Here is a 12,461-nt window from a genome sequence, read left to right as displayed (position 1 = left end):
GCCCCATGTTGGCCTCCACGCTGGGTGTGGAGCCTAGTTAAAACAAATAAACAGGAGCAGCCCGGGTGGCTCAGCGGTTTAGTGCCGCCTTCAGCCCAGGGCCTGATCCTGGAGACCCGGGATCAAGTCCCACATCGGGCTCCCTGCATGGAGCCTGCTTCTCCCTCTGCCCGTGTCTCTGCCTCTCTCTCTCTGTCCCTCATGAATAAATAAATTTTTAAAAAATCTTTAAAAAAAAACAAATAAATAGGTGGTGACCAATTATGTGTAATGCTGCAGCTGGGTCAGGTCAGATGAGTGCAGACTGACCCACAGAGTGACCTTCAGTGTCTTGGAGGTCTTTGGTGTCTTTGGTGAGGGCAGTTTCTTTCCTTCTTTTTTTTTTTTTTTAAAGATTTTGTTTATTCATTAAAGACACAGAGAGAGGGACAGAGACATAGGCAGAGGGAGAAGCAAGCTCCCTGCGGGAAGCTGGATACAAAATTTGATCCCAGGACTCCAGAGACATGACCTGAGCTAAAGGCAGACGCTTGACCCCTGAGCCACTCAGGCGTCCCAGTGAGGATAGTTGCAATGGAGCATTGGGATGGCATAGAATTGAAGGAAGTGGGTGGAGGGAAGCGGGAGACACTAACAGTGACAACTTGTAGAGGTGTTTCATGGTAAAGGAGAATGAATGGATGATTTGGAGATCTCCGAGAGCATGGGGGGGGGGGGGCTTCTATTTTGGTCACCCCTATGCTATGCGCCTATCTTTTAGCATGAATGAAGCCTGGTCCTTCATACATATTTGTCCGTGACAGAATGAATGAACGAGCATGTGACCAGCGAACAGAAGAGGTTGTCCTGGCTGTCTGAGAGTGTTTTTCTTTTGGCCACCATAATCTTCTCTTGGAAGCTCCTGAGCAGCTAAGACCTGTGGCATCAGTGGTATTGCAAGAAGTTAATTAACTTGGGGTGCTTTTCCCTTTGTTCTCGGCTGTGGAGAGCAAACCTTTGTTACTGACAACCTCAATTAGCTCCTGCTTCTCTTGAGCTCCCCCTACCCACCCCCAGGACTAGAAGGCTGGTCTGTGGTGGCCAGCCTGTTTCTGGACTTGCAGACAGCTTGGCTTCTCTTGAAACCTCCCCACCCACTCAGATCCAACAGGTAGTCCCTGGGCTGGGTGTGCCCAGGAACGAAGGCGAGGTGGTGCCCAACCCTGCCCGACCCCCCCACCCCTAGGCTCACTCTGAGGCCCAGTCTCCAGGCCTCGGCCACCTCCTCACCCCACCCCACCACAGCTCTCTCCACCCCAAAGGAGCCCCTTTCCTAGGCTCTTCTTCCAAGACAACCAGGTCGCTCCACGGCCTCTCTTCTCTCATACCTTGTGCAGTAGCTCCCATCCTGTCTGGAAAGGGGTCTTTGACCAAACACATGCCTGGGCTAAACCCCAGGAACGGTCCAGGGGTAGGGCCCAGCACCTATAATTTTAAAAGTTCCCTGCAGCTTTTGAAACACAGCCTAGGTTGAAAACCATTTCATCATCCGTAAAACCAGACTGATGCTACCTGCCTCATGAGGAATAAAAAGCACAGCAGAGTGGACATCACTTGTGAGCAGTTACTATGTGCCCAGCACTTTACCCATCTGTCACCTCCAGGCCGGTCCTCGGAGGTAGGTATCATTAGTCCCATTTTACAGATGGGGAAGCGTGTTCAAAGAGTGAACTTGCCTTTGGGCCCCCAGCTGGCAAGTGTCCAAACAAGGGTTTGAACCTAGGGACTCGTGACTCCAAGGTAGCTTACCATCTGTCCCTGGCACCTGCTGGGGCTTTATTCACAGGGCTGCTTTATTTCTCTTCTATCAAGTACACAAATAATGATAGTCCCAGGCAGAGAAGGTGCAGTGCGTTTGTTTGTTTGTTTAAGATTTTATTTATTTATTCATGAAAGACACAGAGAGGAAAGAGAGAGAGAGGCAGAGACACGGGCAGAGGGAGAAGCAGGCTCCATGCAGGGAGCCCAACATGGGACTCGATCCCAGGTCTCCAGGATCACACCCTGGGCTGAAGGTGGCACTAAACTGCTGAGCCACCAGGGCTGCCCTGAAGTGGGTTTTTTACTGGGCTACTGTCATGGTGGCGTGGAGGTCAGGTAGATGGACAGTCCATCCCACCTGGAAGGTTCAGGAAGGAAGAGAGGGGGCACCGGACTGGGAGTTTGGATCCCCCCCAAAGGCCTTGCAGGCAGAAAGGGATGTGGGCAGAGAAGCAGGGGAGGGAGGGAGACCAGCCTGGAAGCTGCTCCCCTAACTGGCCACTGAAGTAACCCCTGCAGGGAAGCGGGAACCCCTCTCAGTGGGGGAGGGAGTCAGGCTGCACACAGGCCAGAGGAAGGCCTCCAGGGCGGGCCCCTGTGCTCCAGGGCTGGAAAGCCAAGCCGTTTTCACAAGGCAGCTAGAAGTGCTCTTGGGCAATCTCATCTCTAAAAGACTGAATTTCATTATAATTTAAGTCTTTCTTGGGCTTCATCAAAGGCTATGAGTATCTTGAAAAAGAGAAGCATCTCTTTCCTCAGGTGAGGGGAAAAACACGCCAGAGCTTTCTCTTCTAATATAAACTAGACAAGGAGATGCAGCTGAACTTGGCAGAGCCTGCCGGAGAACGCTAATAGACTCGACGAGAAGAGAATTATAGAAAGAGACAGCTCCAGAGGGTGGCGGGCAGGGAAGAAAGAGGCCCAGGGCTGCAGCCCCAGGTGGGCTCCTGGGGAGCCCAGATCAGCGTCTGTGGCAGAAGGGCCCCGGGCCTGGATGGGCTCAGCGTCTCATCTGGCTAGAAGCTTCTCAGCCTGGAGACCAGGGAGATAAGACCCCAGGCCCCCCAGCATCCATCCTTCCTGGTTCATTTCCAGTGATCCCATTAATCGTGGAGGCTCAGGGGCTGGAATGGAATTCCTGGCGTTTCCTGCATGGGAGCTGTCAGTGGGGGAGGATGGAAGTGACCTAAAAACATTTAGCCAGGGAAAAAAAATAATAACAAATAGAACCCACGCAGGTTGGATGCTCCCACCAGAGGCTGGAAAGGGGTCGGGGGCTATTATGCACACACGCATGTTTTAAAATATCACTGGCTGTTCGACATCCCACAGAAGCCTTGGCTTAGAAGGAGGCGCTTTGCTTTTATAAAATCAGATTATTTTCCTCCTGCCTTTAATAAAAACCAGCGCTGGTCTCTGACTCACAGGCTCAAAACAGCCTTCACTGGTGACAGAGGCCGGGATTGCGGCGGTGGCAGAGGCTGGAACTGTTCTCAAATAGGAAATCGAAGACCCAGAGACAAAGGAGGGGAGAGGGAAGGGGGGAGCGGGAGGCAGAGCAGGAAGTAAATGCAGAGTTAATGCTCAGTGAGGGCGGCAGTGGCTGGCTCCCTGGGTGCCTCGGCAAGGCTGCTCAGCCCCAGGAGCCAGGAGGCAGGGGTTCCCGGCTCCCCGCGGGCAGCTCATTTGTCCCCTGCCAGCCAGCCCTGTGCGCCCCAAGGCTGCTCATCCCATCTCCTGTCAAAGGTTCCTGAGCCTGAGCAGAGGCCCTGTCAGGAGGAGCAGGAGGCTGTCGCCTCCGCAGGGAGAGGTGGCTTGGAGGTGATGGGGGCTCCCAGGAGGCAGGGCTGAGGTGGGGTGAGAGCCCCCAGGAGAGGCCAGACGTGGCTTCCAAGAGGTGTTCCCCCTTCTGTCCCTTCTGTGCCTCTGTCTGTCTCTCCCTCTCTGCTCTCCCTTCGCCTTGCTTTGTCTTCCTCTGTCTTCCTTTGAGTCTGGCTCCTTTTATCTCATTGTCTTGCTCACTCTTTGTCTCCTTCCCTCTTTCTCTGTCTGAACCTCTTTTATTCTCTTAAGAAAGATGGCCAGACTTGTTAAGCTGGAGATCAAACACCCCAACGGGCTGAATGTGTGTGTAAGAAGGGAACATGGCTTTAGCATCTGGTGCTCCCTCTCTCGCTTGCTCCCGCTCTCTCTCTTTCTCTCTCTCTCTCTCTCTCTCTCTGCGACACAGTGGGTTCCCTGTAGAGAGGAAGGGCAGGGAGGGGGTGGGGTGTGGGTGAGAAAAATCAATGAAACCCTGTCACTCCTGGGCCTGGTCAGAGCAGCTAGGGCAGCGAGAAGGGTCTAGAAGATTCCATAAGGGCCGGACAGGCTCCAGCCAGGGCTGGTCCCCCAGTGAGGTCACCACCCCTGAGGGAAGGAGGAGGTCTGATGCTCCAGTGAAGTCAAGAGGCTCTGAAGAGGCTGCTGGCAACCAGCTGGTTCCTCTGCCTTTGCAGAAAGTGAGAGGGATCCTTTATGGGGTGAAGAACGGGGACAGCAGACCCTGAACTAGAGGCGCTAGGGACGGCTTTGCATCCTCCACCAGCGCTGTGAGGGTGGGACTCCGGGCTTAATGATGCAGGAGGCTCAGGCCACAGAACGTGTCCTGCACCCCCAGCTGGGAGGAGCACGGCTGACTTGTCGCTGTATTTATTCCTGGGAGCATTTATTGTCACAGATGGAAACTCGGTCCTGGGTCCTCCGTAGGCTCAGGGTGAAGGCAATCAGGTGATGAAGCTGATGCCGCTAGTCTGAGCCTACAGGTGGGGAAGGGAGATGGGGCCGAGTGGTGTAGGACAGTGGTGTAGACCTGCTGCAGACCCGCCCTCCATCCAGAGTTCACCTTTTAGGGACAGGTCAGGAGTGGGGCTCCTGGGGCCCATGTCCATTCTTGGGAATGGAAATGTTCTGTTGCCCCAAGGAACCATGAGCAGGAGGGAGGGAAAGACAGAGGGACCAGCGAGAGAGGACACAGGTCTCTCCCACAGGGGCACCTCCCTCGCCTCCCCAGAATGCTGGCCTGCAGGATGCTGCCTGGAACGGCAGCCTGGAAGGGCAGGAGAGGACACTCACTGAGCCTGCCCCCCGTCACCTAGGTGTGCTCACACATGTGAGCTCTTCTCACCCTCCAACTTGTACCCGCCACTCCCATTTTGCAGAGAAGGAGATGGAGGCACAGAGACGTCAGCAATTTGCTCCCAATCACACAGCCAGTAAGTGGCAGGGCTAGGGCCCTCCCTCTCTCAATTTTCCCATGGCCCCAGGCTCTCTCTGTCTGTCTGTCTGTCTCTTTCCAAGCATGGAGCTGGGGGCCCGGGTAGTCAGGGTGAGGGCACACTTCACCCAGTCCACTCAGCTCCAAGGTTGGTCAGGAGCAAGGCCTGGCACCGGGAGAGGAGGAGACAAATGGCAGGGGGAGCCCACGCAGCCCGCACGCTGCCTCCTTCCCAGCACCCCACGCCGCCTGGTGAAGTGTCATTTGTAATAGCAGCAGGCCTGTCCCTGCCCCTCCTCTGCCCGCTGGAGGAGCAGACTGCCTCACACATCTTCCCCCGGAGGGTGGCTGTGGCCAGTGGGCTGAATGGATGCGGGGTGGGAGCTGGGTGTGGGAGGGGTCTGTGGTGGGCAGGGACCCAGGGAGAGGGGGCCATGGTCCCTGACCTAGAGCTGCGCACCTTCTCTCCCTGGGCTAGGACATACTCAGGCAGCCAAACCTACTGGCTGCAGAGGCAGGTGAGGGTTCCCATGGTGCCACCTGGTACCAGCGGGCTCAGAGAGATGGAACAGGTGCCATCCCCGCCCGGGAGGTGCAGAGTGCCAGAGGGGGGGGCCGGAGCCAGGCAGGTCAGCAGGGCAGGCTTCCTACCCCAGCGTATGAGCGGACACAGGCCTCTGAGACATTCATGTCATGTAACAGCACCCACCAGTGGCCCTATTAGAGCCCCTCACGTAGAACATGTGGCAGACGTGCGTGCCGCACATTCTCGTCCAACATGAGCAGCTAGCACCCAATTCTGACACGCTTGTTAGAACAAAACTCAGATATGTGCCCCTGACGTTCAACACTTTAACCCAGGACTGATGTGTGGCCTTCACCTATGTTAAAAACGTTTTTGAGCTAGTTTGTTTGTTCTTTTTTAAATCAGCAGGTTCACATATAAATCAGAAGGTCTGGCTTTCCTGGGGTGGGGGGGAGCCTATTCTCTGTCGGCTTCACCTGCTGGCACCGAGCACGGTGCCCCGTCCAGGCCGGGCAGGGCTCTCCCAGGGGACCATGAACCCTGCCCTGCCTACTTCTCTCATTCCCGCCGCCTGTCTGGTCACGCAAGCCCGGGGCTTGGGACCCGGTTCTGGCACATGCCTGGGGCCGCCCACGATACGTTCCTTCTGGTCCTTGACAAAAACTCAGGAAAGGATGAATGCAATCTGCTAAGAGAGGAATTCTTCTCCTGGATCCTTTGGTTGCTGCCAGCCTGCAGATGACAGATGACATGCTTCTCCAAGGACACCCCAGACTGGACACGGAGAGCTTGTCATGGTGGCAAATGGAGTCCCCATCACCTGCTGCTGAACTGCTGGGGAAGCCTCTCGGCCTGCCTGTCATGCTCCGAGAGGCAGGCCAGGCAACCCCAGGCCTTCAGAGCCAGGAGGGCCCTCCCTGGTGGTTGCCATGGGAACCAGAGCTGGGGCTGGTCAGGGTCTTTGCTCTTCAGAGGTTGCATCTCCTTTCTCAGTTCTTGTTCAAGGAATGTTTGCAGAGCACCCATAATGTGCCAGGCCCTGCATGAGATATGAAAGGAGACTAAGCTCCAGTCCCTTGCCTTAAAAATTCCACGGTTCAAGATGGAGACAAAAACAGACCATAAGCAACCACGTCCAGACCTTGAACTGGGAGAGGCCCAGGCTAACCCTACGGGGTGAGGAAAGCCCTGCAATTGGGGTGAAATGAGGAAGGTTCATGAGGAATGTGGCTTTTGAGGGAGAGGGGATCCGAGCAGGTTCTGGCCAGGGGCAGAGCAGAAGTGTGGAGGTAGGCAAGTACAGGGTGGGGAGCGGGCCCCACCCTGCTACATGAGCAGGCTCAAAGGAGCTGATCTGCAGGACATTATCTCTTCCATGACCAAATAAATCTGGGGAAGACTGGGCTAATTTCCAAGAAAGCATAGAGAATACAGAATTTTCCAAGTTTATGTGTTTACAGGCCCTCCCTCCACCGCTTCCCTTCTTATCTGCAGCTGGGGAAGCGCCTGTGGGGCTGGGGAAGCTGGGGCAGCAGAGAAGGTGAGGCAGCAGCCAGGTCTACAGAGCCTCAGGTGCCAGGCAGCAGCTTTACTTCGCAGATAAAGGAACCATGAAAGGTTTCAGGCCAGAAGGTCCCATTACCTGGTTTGCTCATAGGTGAGGAAGATCAGGGGCCTGCCTAAAGAGGATACAGTGGAAGAACAAGAGGGGGTGTAAGAGGGGAGAGGATGAGGAAGAAGGCCTCACCCTGGGCCCGCAAGAGGAAGTGAGTATGACAAGGCAGGGGGGCTTGTGCACAGAGAGAGGATTCAGAGGGGAGAAGCATCTGCTGGCTTCTCCATGGGGCAGCAGGGTCTGCCGGCTTTTCTCACGGGGAGAGGAGACAGGAGTTTCCCTCCCAGAAATGGGGAGCAGCCCAAGGGCCTGAGGGGGCTTCCCATCTATGGAGGAGAGCTGTCCCCCTCAAGGGCACAGATGGCCTCTGCTCTCTGCAGGAGAGGCAGGCCAACAAGACGGACTCCCCTGTATTTGATCCCCCATGTCTCCAGCTCTTCAACCGAAATGGGGATAGAGACCCACCGGGGAGGCCATGAGGATCAAGAAGCTATGTAGCACCTTGCAGGTATTTAGGGAAAGTTATTTCCACGATACGTAGGCTAGCAGCTTCTTACAAACTAAGATTCTGGAGGGGAGCTGGAATCAAACCCTGGCTTTGCTCTATGCTACCTCTCCGTCCGTTGGTCAAGTCACCTGACTTCTCTAAGCCCCAGCTTCCCGGTCTGAAAATGCGGCTAATAATACCGTTCCGTTCGGGAGCGGTAAGGAATAAGTGAGAGATTGTGCTGTATGGAGAAGGGGTTATATGGTGCTTGACACAGCAAGTGCTCAATAAATATTAGCTATTATTAATTTTAATATTAATGAGGCTTTATACTATTTGTAATAAAAGTCCAATTTGGATTTATATCACAGAACTTTTAAAAGCAGTTTTATTACTTTTGAGTACATATTGTGACCCCTACATGGCTACTATAACATTAGCAGGAAGAGTCTTTGGGGACTGTCCTAGTCCGTTTAGGTTGCGGTAACAGTATACCATAGACGGAGTTGCTTATAAATAACAGAAATTTATTTCTCGCAGTTCTGGAGGCTGGGAGGTCCGAGCTCAAGGCGCCAGCAGATTCCGTGTCTGGTGAGGGCCTGCCTGGGGTTCACAGAGAGTACCTTCTGGCTTCAAACACACATTAGGGAAGGGGCAAGGGCTCTCTCCTTTTATATTAAGGGCACTAGTCTCATTCACAAGGGCTCCCCCTAATGACCTAATCACTTCACAAAGGCCCCACTTCCTAAGACGATCACCATTGGCCTTAAGATTCAATATTTGGTGGGGAACACAGACATTCCAGTCCATAGCTGGGGCCCCTGTTAATCACCAGATAATAATGATTTGTAATTAGTGGCTTGTTTCTGTATTTCAAAATTTGTTTCTCGAGTATTTAAAAAAGTGTCTCCTGTCACATAAGCCCTAGGAGCCATTGGATGGTAGACACTGATGCTTAACTTGCTGACCACGTCTCTTTACTAAGTAGCAAGGCCAAGGTCCAGGTTTGGCTCAGTCAAGCCAGCCAGGAACTAAAGGTAGTAGAGGAGCAGAGGACAGATCCGACCACTGAGATAAGTACATCGTGCAGAGAAATGGGCAGGCACAGCCAGGGGAACCCCGAGACCTTCTCCCTGGCAATAGAAGGCAAGGGCAGAGTTCATGGCTACACTCGCTGGTTGTTGAAAGCACCAAGGACCTGGAGCCACCTGCCAGCTGAGCCTCCAGCCCTGCTCCCAGTGACCTGGGGTCTGCTACAACAGATCCACTCTTGTCTACCTCCCGAGTCATAGGATTTATAGGTGGGCACCTGGCTGCCCAGCTAGATGACACTTCCTGGTCTTCTTTGCAGTTAGGCCAAGTTCTTGTCTTCTACCTCCTTTTGTCAGCAAAAGTGGTGTGTGCTCCATCTGAGACAGAGCCTCTGAGATAATGGGCACACTTCCTCCCTGGTCTCTTTCATTTCCCTTCAGTTTGCAACCAGGACATGGCTGAGACCAGCTTCACCCTGTAGACGTTTCCAGAAGCCTAGGGAATAGTGGAGAAATGAGATGGAAAGAACCCGAGTCACCAGACGACACTGAGTTATGGGACCTACTTACCCAAAGCTAGTACAAAAGAGAGAAGGCAATGTCTGTGTTCTTCATGGTACTGGATTTGGGCAGGGCAGCAGGGGAGGAGAGGATGAAAGTCTCTTTGTTACAGCAGCTTAGCTGCCCCTAACTAAGATGGAACTTCCAGTCAATCCGATGGAGGAGAGTAAGAAGGTGCAAGGCAAGTTATTTTGGAATGTGGGGCCATCGGTTTCTCCTTTTGTAAAACAGAAGTAACATCTGGTGTTACCAGTTCACATCTGGTATTTCTCATTGAACTTGCCCCATATGTCCAGCACAAGAGAAGAGCTAGGGATACAGAGAAATAGGAAACAACAAAAATATTCAAACTCCCTGACCTACCGTGGCAGGACCTCAGTGAGAGTTCCCAGCTCCCCTTGGTCCCCTGTCACCGCATACCTGTGTTCCAGCCAAACTGGGATTACACGCTCTCCCCCAACAGGCTGCGAGCATTAATGTCTCTGTACCTTTGCTCAGGCTGTCCCCTCTGCCTGAAGGTCCCTTCCCTTCTTCCTCGCTCATGGAAGGGTCCTCACCTTTCCAGACTTCCTCTGTGGTAGTGTTACCAGGAAGGTGCCCACTGCTTGGTTTCTATTTGGGTGCTTCAGTGGGTCCTAGGAGACTTGGGATGTTCCATGCCGAGTGTGAGGCTGGTGATGAACAGGTGCTCAAAAATGTTCATTTGTTTGACAAACACCGATGAGGTCCCACACTAAGGACAAGAGATGTGAATAAGACCCACATGTTTGCCTGCAGATGGCTTCTATTACAGTGGATAAAACATTCACCAAACACACACACACACACACACACACACACACACACACACACGGCAAATAAATAACTACGCACAGTGGTAGATGAAGTAAGGGAGCGAATAAGGCAGTGCTGGACACCTTGGGTGGACTGCTGCCTTTAGGTGGGATGTCAGGGCAGGGCTCTCGGGAAGAGTACCCTCTAAGCCAAGACTTCAAGCGAATGGGCATTAGGAAGGGAAGGAAAGTACCAAGGTGGGAATGGTGTTGCAGGCAGAAGGCACAGTACGTGCCAGGCTCAGAGACATGAAAAATCATAGTGTGTGGCTTTAGGGTAACAAGTGGGGGACGATGGCAAGAGATGGGGTAGTGAGGATTTGGTGTTCTATCTCCGGGGCATCGGCCCGTGGAAGGGCTTTAGGTGGAAGAGTGACCTGATGTGGTTTCCATCAGCAGGAGGTGAGGGTATTGCAATGGTCCAAGCCCAATGTGGTGGAGCCTTGGTCTCGAGAGGTGGCTGTGGAGAGGGAGAGAGGTAGGCAGGGATGTCTGAGAGGTGGGAGTTGAGGGAGATGGAGAAAGGGGAAGAAGGGTAGGCGAGAAGAATAAGGAAGGAAAGAGGACCCATGTCTTCAAGGAGCGCATCTGGAAGTGCGTGCTGCTGGCGCAGTAACAGATGTTGTGTAAGGAAGGCTGAGTGCCTCGGAAGGGAATGGCACCATTTGCCCCTTTAAACAAGTCCTGTCGATAGTGGGTTGAAGGAGAACAGAATTTGTTAAAGACTCAGACTTCTAAAGAATGGAAACAACCTACCATCCATCAATGGGGGACTGGTTAAATAAATTCGGGCTCTCTCTTTAAACAGACCACTGTGCAGCCCTATAAAAGAACAAAGAAACTCAATATGGATGAACAAAGAACTGTCTCCAAGATACATTGTGAAAAAGCAAGGTGCAGACAGAGGACATTGTATGCGACCATTTGTATTACAATGGACAAAATATATAGAAGTATAACCGTATAGTATAATTTTTTTTTCTTGAATATAAATAAACTATTTCTGGGAAGCACACAAGAGACAGAGCACCGGTTACCTCCAGGAAGGAGGACAGGAGAGAGACTTTTCTCTCTCCATCCTTTTGTGCCTTTGGATTTTCAATCACGAGAGTGAATTAACTATTAAACAATTGATAATTGTCATTGAATAGAGAATATATTCTGGCTCAAAGATTAACCAGCCGTAACACGAAATGCTCGATCAGAAGAGCTGTTGTCAGGGAGGCTCCAGTCCACTCGGATGTGATCCCCTCCCCCTTTCCCTCCGCCCTGACTCCCCCATACTCCCACTCCCAGGTCTGGGGAGGCAGCAGGGAGCTGGGGCACCTCTGGCTCTTTGCCTTCCTGTCCTATAAACCCAGATGTAAAGCAGCACTATGATACCAGTTGTAGGTTTCTACAGTTTTGATTGCTGCTATTAAAATTGATTTTTTTTCTTGAAATCACCTAATATACAGAAAATATATGATCAGTTCCACGGCAGCAAATAGCCTAAATCAACCCATTCCGAGGTCAGAATCCCAAGATAAAAAGTTTCCACTGAAAACTGCTCCTGTGTCACCCGGTGGGGGACAGTCCCCCTCGTGCCCTTGGAGGCCTAGAGCCTGGTGAACCCTGGGAGGACTCAGCCACTGCTGGGAAGGGACAGCCAGCTGGAGCCCCCTGAATTCTGTGCTTGAGTGGCCCCTAAGGGACCTCACAGTCATGGGCCTCGCAGCCCAGCCCTGCCAGGGTGAGGCACAAGATGAGACAGAGAAACAGGACTCGATGTTAAAGGCTTAAAAGTTATCAGGCATTTCAAGATGGCAAGAGCAGAGCAGAATCAAGTGGAAGGCCCTTCTGAGCACCGGGCCTGTAAGACACACAGGTCAAGTGCCCATGAAGCGGGTCCTGCAATGACCCTTTGGGGTGGGCAACCCAGATCAGGCTCAGTAAGATTAAAAGAGACACCTGTGGTCATAGGGCAACTTAGTGGGGGAATCTGGGTAAAGCCCATGCTTCTTGCACGAGCCTGCCTCGGATGAGAGTGATAGCCAACACTGTCACTGCTAACTCACCGTGAGCAGGGCCCTGTTTGAAGCATCATCCATAACCACCGCCCCCATTCAGCTTTTTAAAAAGATTTCATTTATTTATTCATGAGAGACACAGAGAGAGAGAGGCAGAGACACAGGCAGAGGGAGAAGCAGGCTCCTCACAGGGAGCCCGATATGGGACTCGATCCCAGGACCTGGGATCAGGCCCTGAGCTGAAGGCAGACGCTCAGCCACTGAGCCACCCAGGCGTCCCTACCCAGCCCCATTCATTTAATACATACAACCACCTGCTATGTACTATCATTACCCCTTTTTA

General features: G+C 52.8%; 1 long non-coding RNA gene across 2 annotated transcripts in view; it reads right to left on the bottom strand.

Moving 5' to 3' along the window:
* Positions 1–1,893: 1,893 nt before the first annotated feature.
* Positions 1,894–12,461, bottom strand: part of LOC112924109 (uncharacterized) — a 55,186-nt gene continuing 44,618 nt past the window's right edge. The window contains exons 4-6 of one of the 2 annotated variants that reach the window (XR_012001708.1): positions 10,866–10,931; positions 9,834–10,009; positions 1,894–6,621 (exon numbers count right to left, since the gene is read on the bottom strand). This is a non-coding gene — a long non-coding RNA (uncharacterized lncRNA). Of the gene's footprint in view, positions 6,622–8,043; positions 9,212–9,833; positions 10,010–10,865; positions 10,932–12,461 lie in introns of those variants that run through there. The other variant, XR_012001707.1, reaches the window with a different exon arrangement.

The sequence above is a fragment of the Vulpes vulpes genome, chromosome 5 (genome assembly GCF_048418805.1).
Source record: "Vulpes vulpes isolate BD-2025 chromosome 5, VulVul3, whole genome shotgun sequence".
Classification (NCBI taxonomy): Eukaryota; Metazoa; Chordata; class Mammalia; order Carnivora; family Canidae; genus Vulpes; species Vulpes vulpes.
Note: the sequence above shows the minus strand (reverse complement) of the source record. Positions and strands in the feature narration are given on the sequence as shown.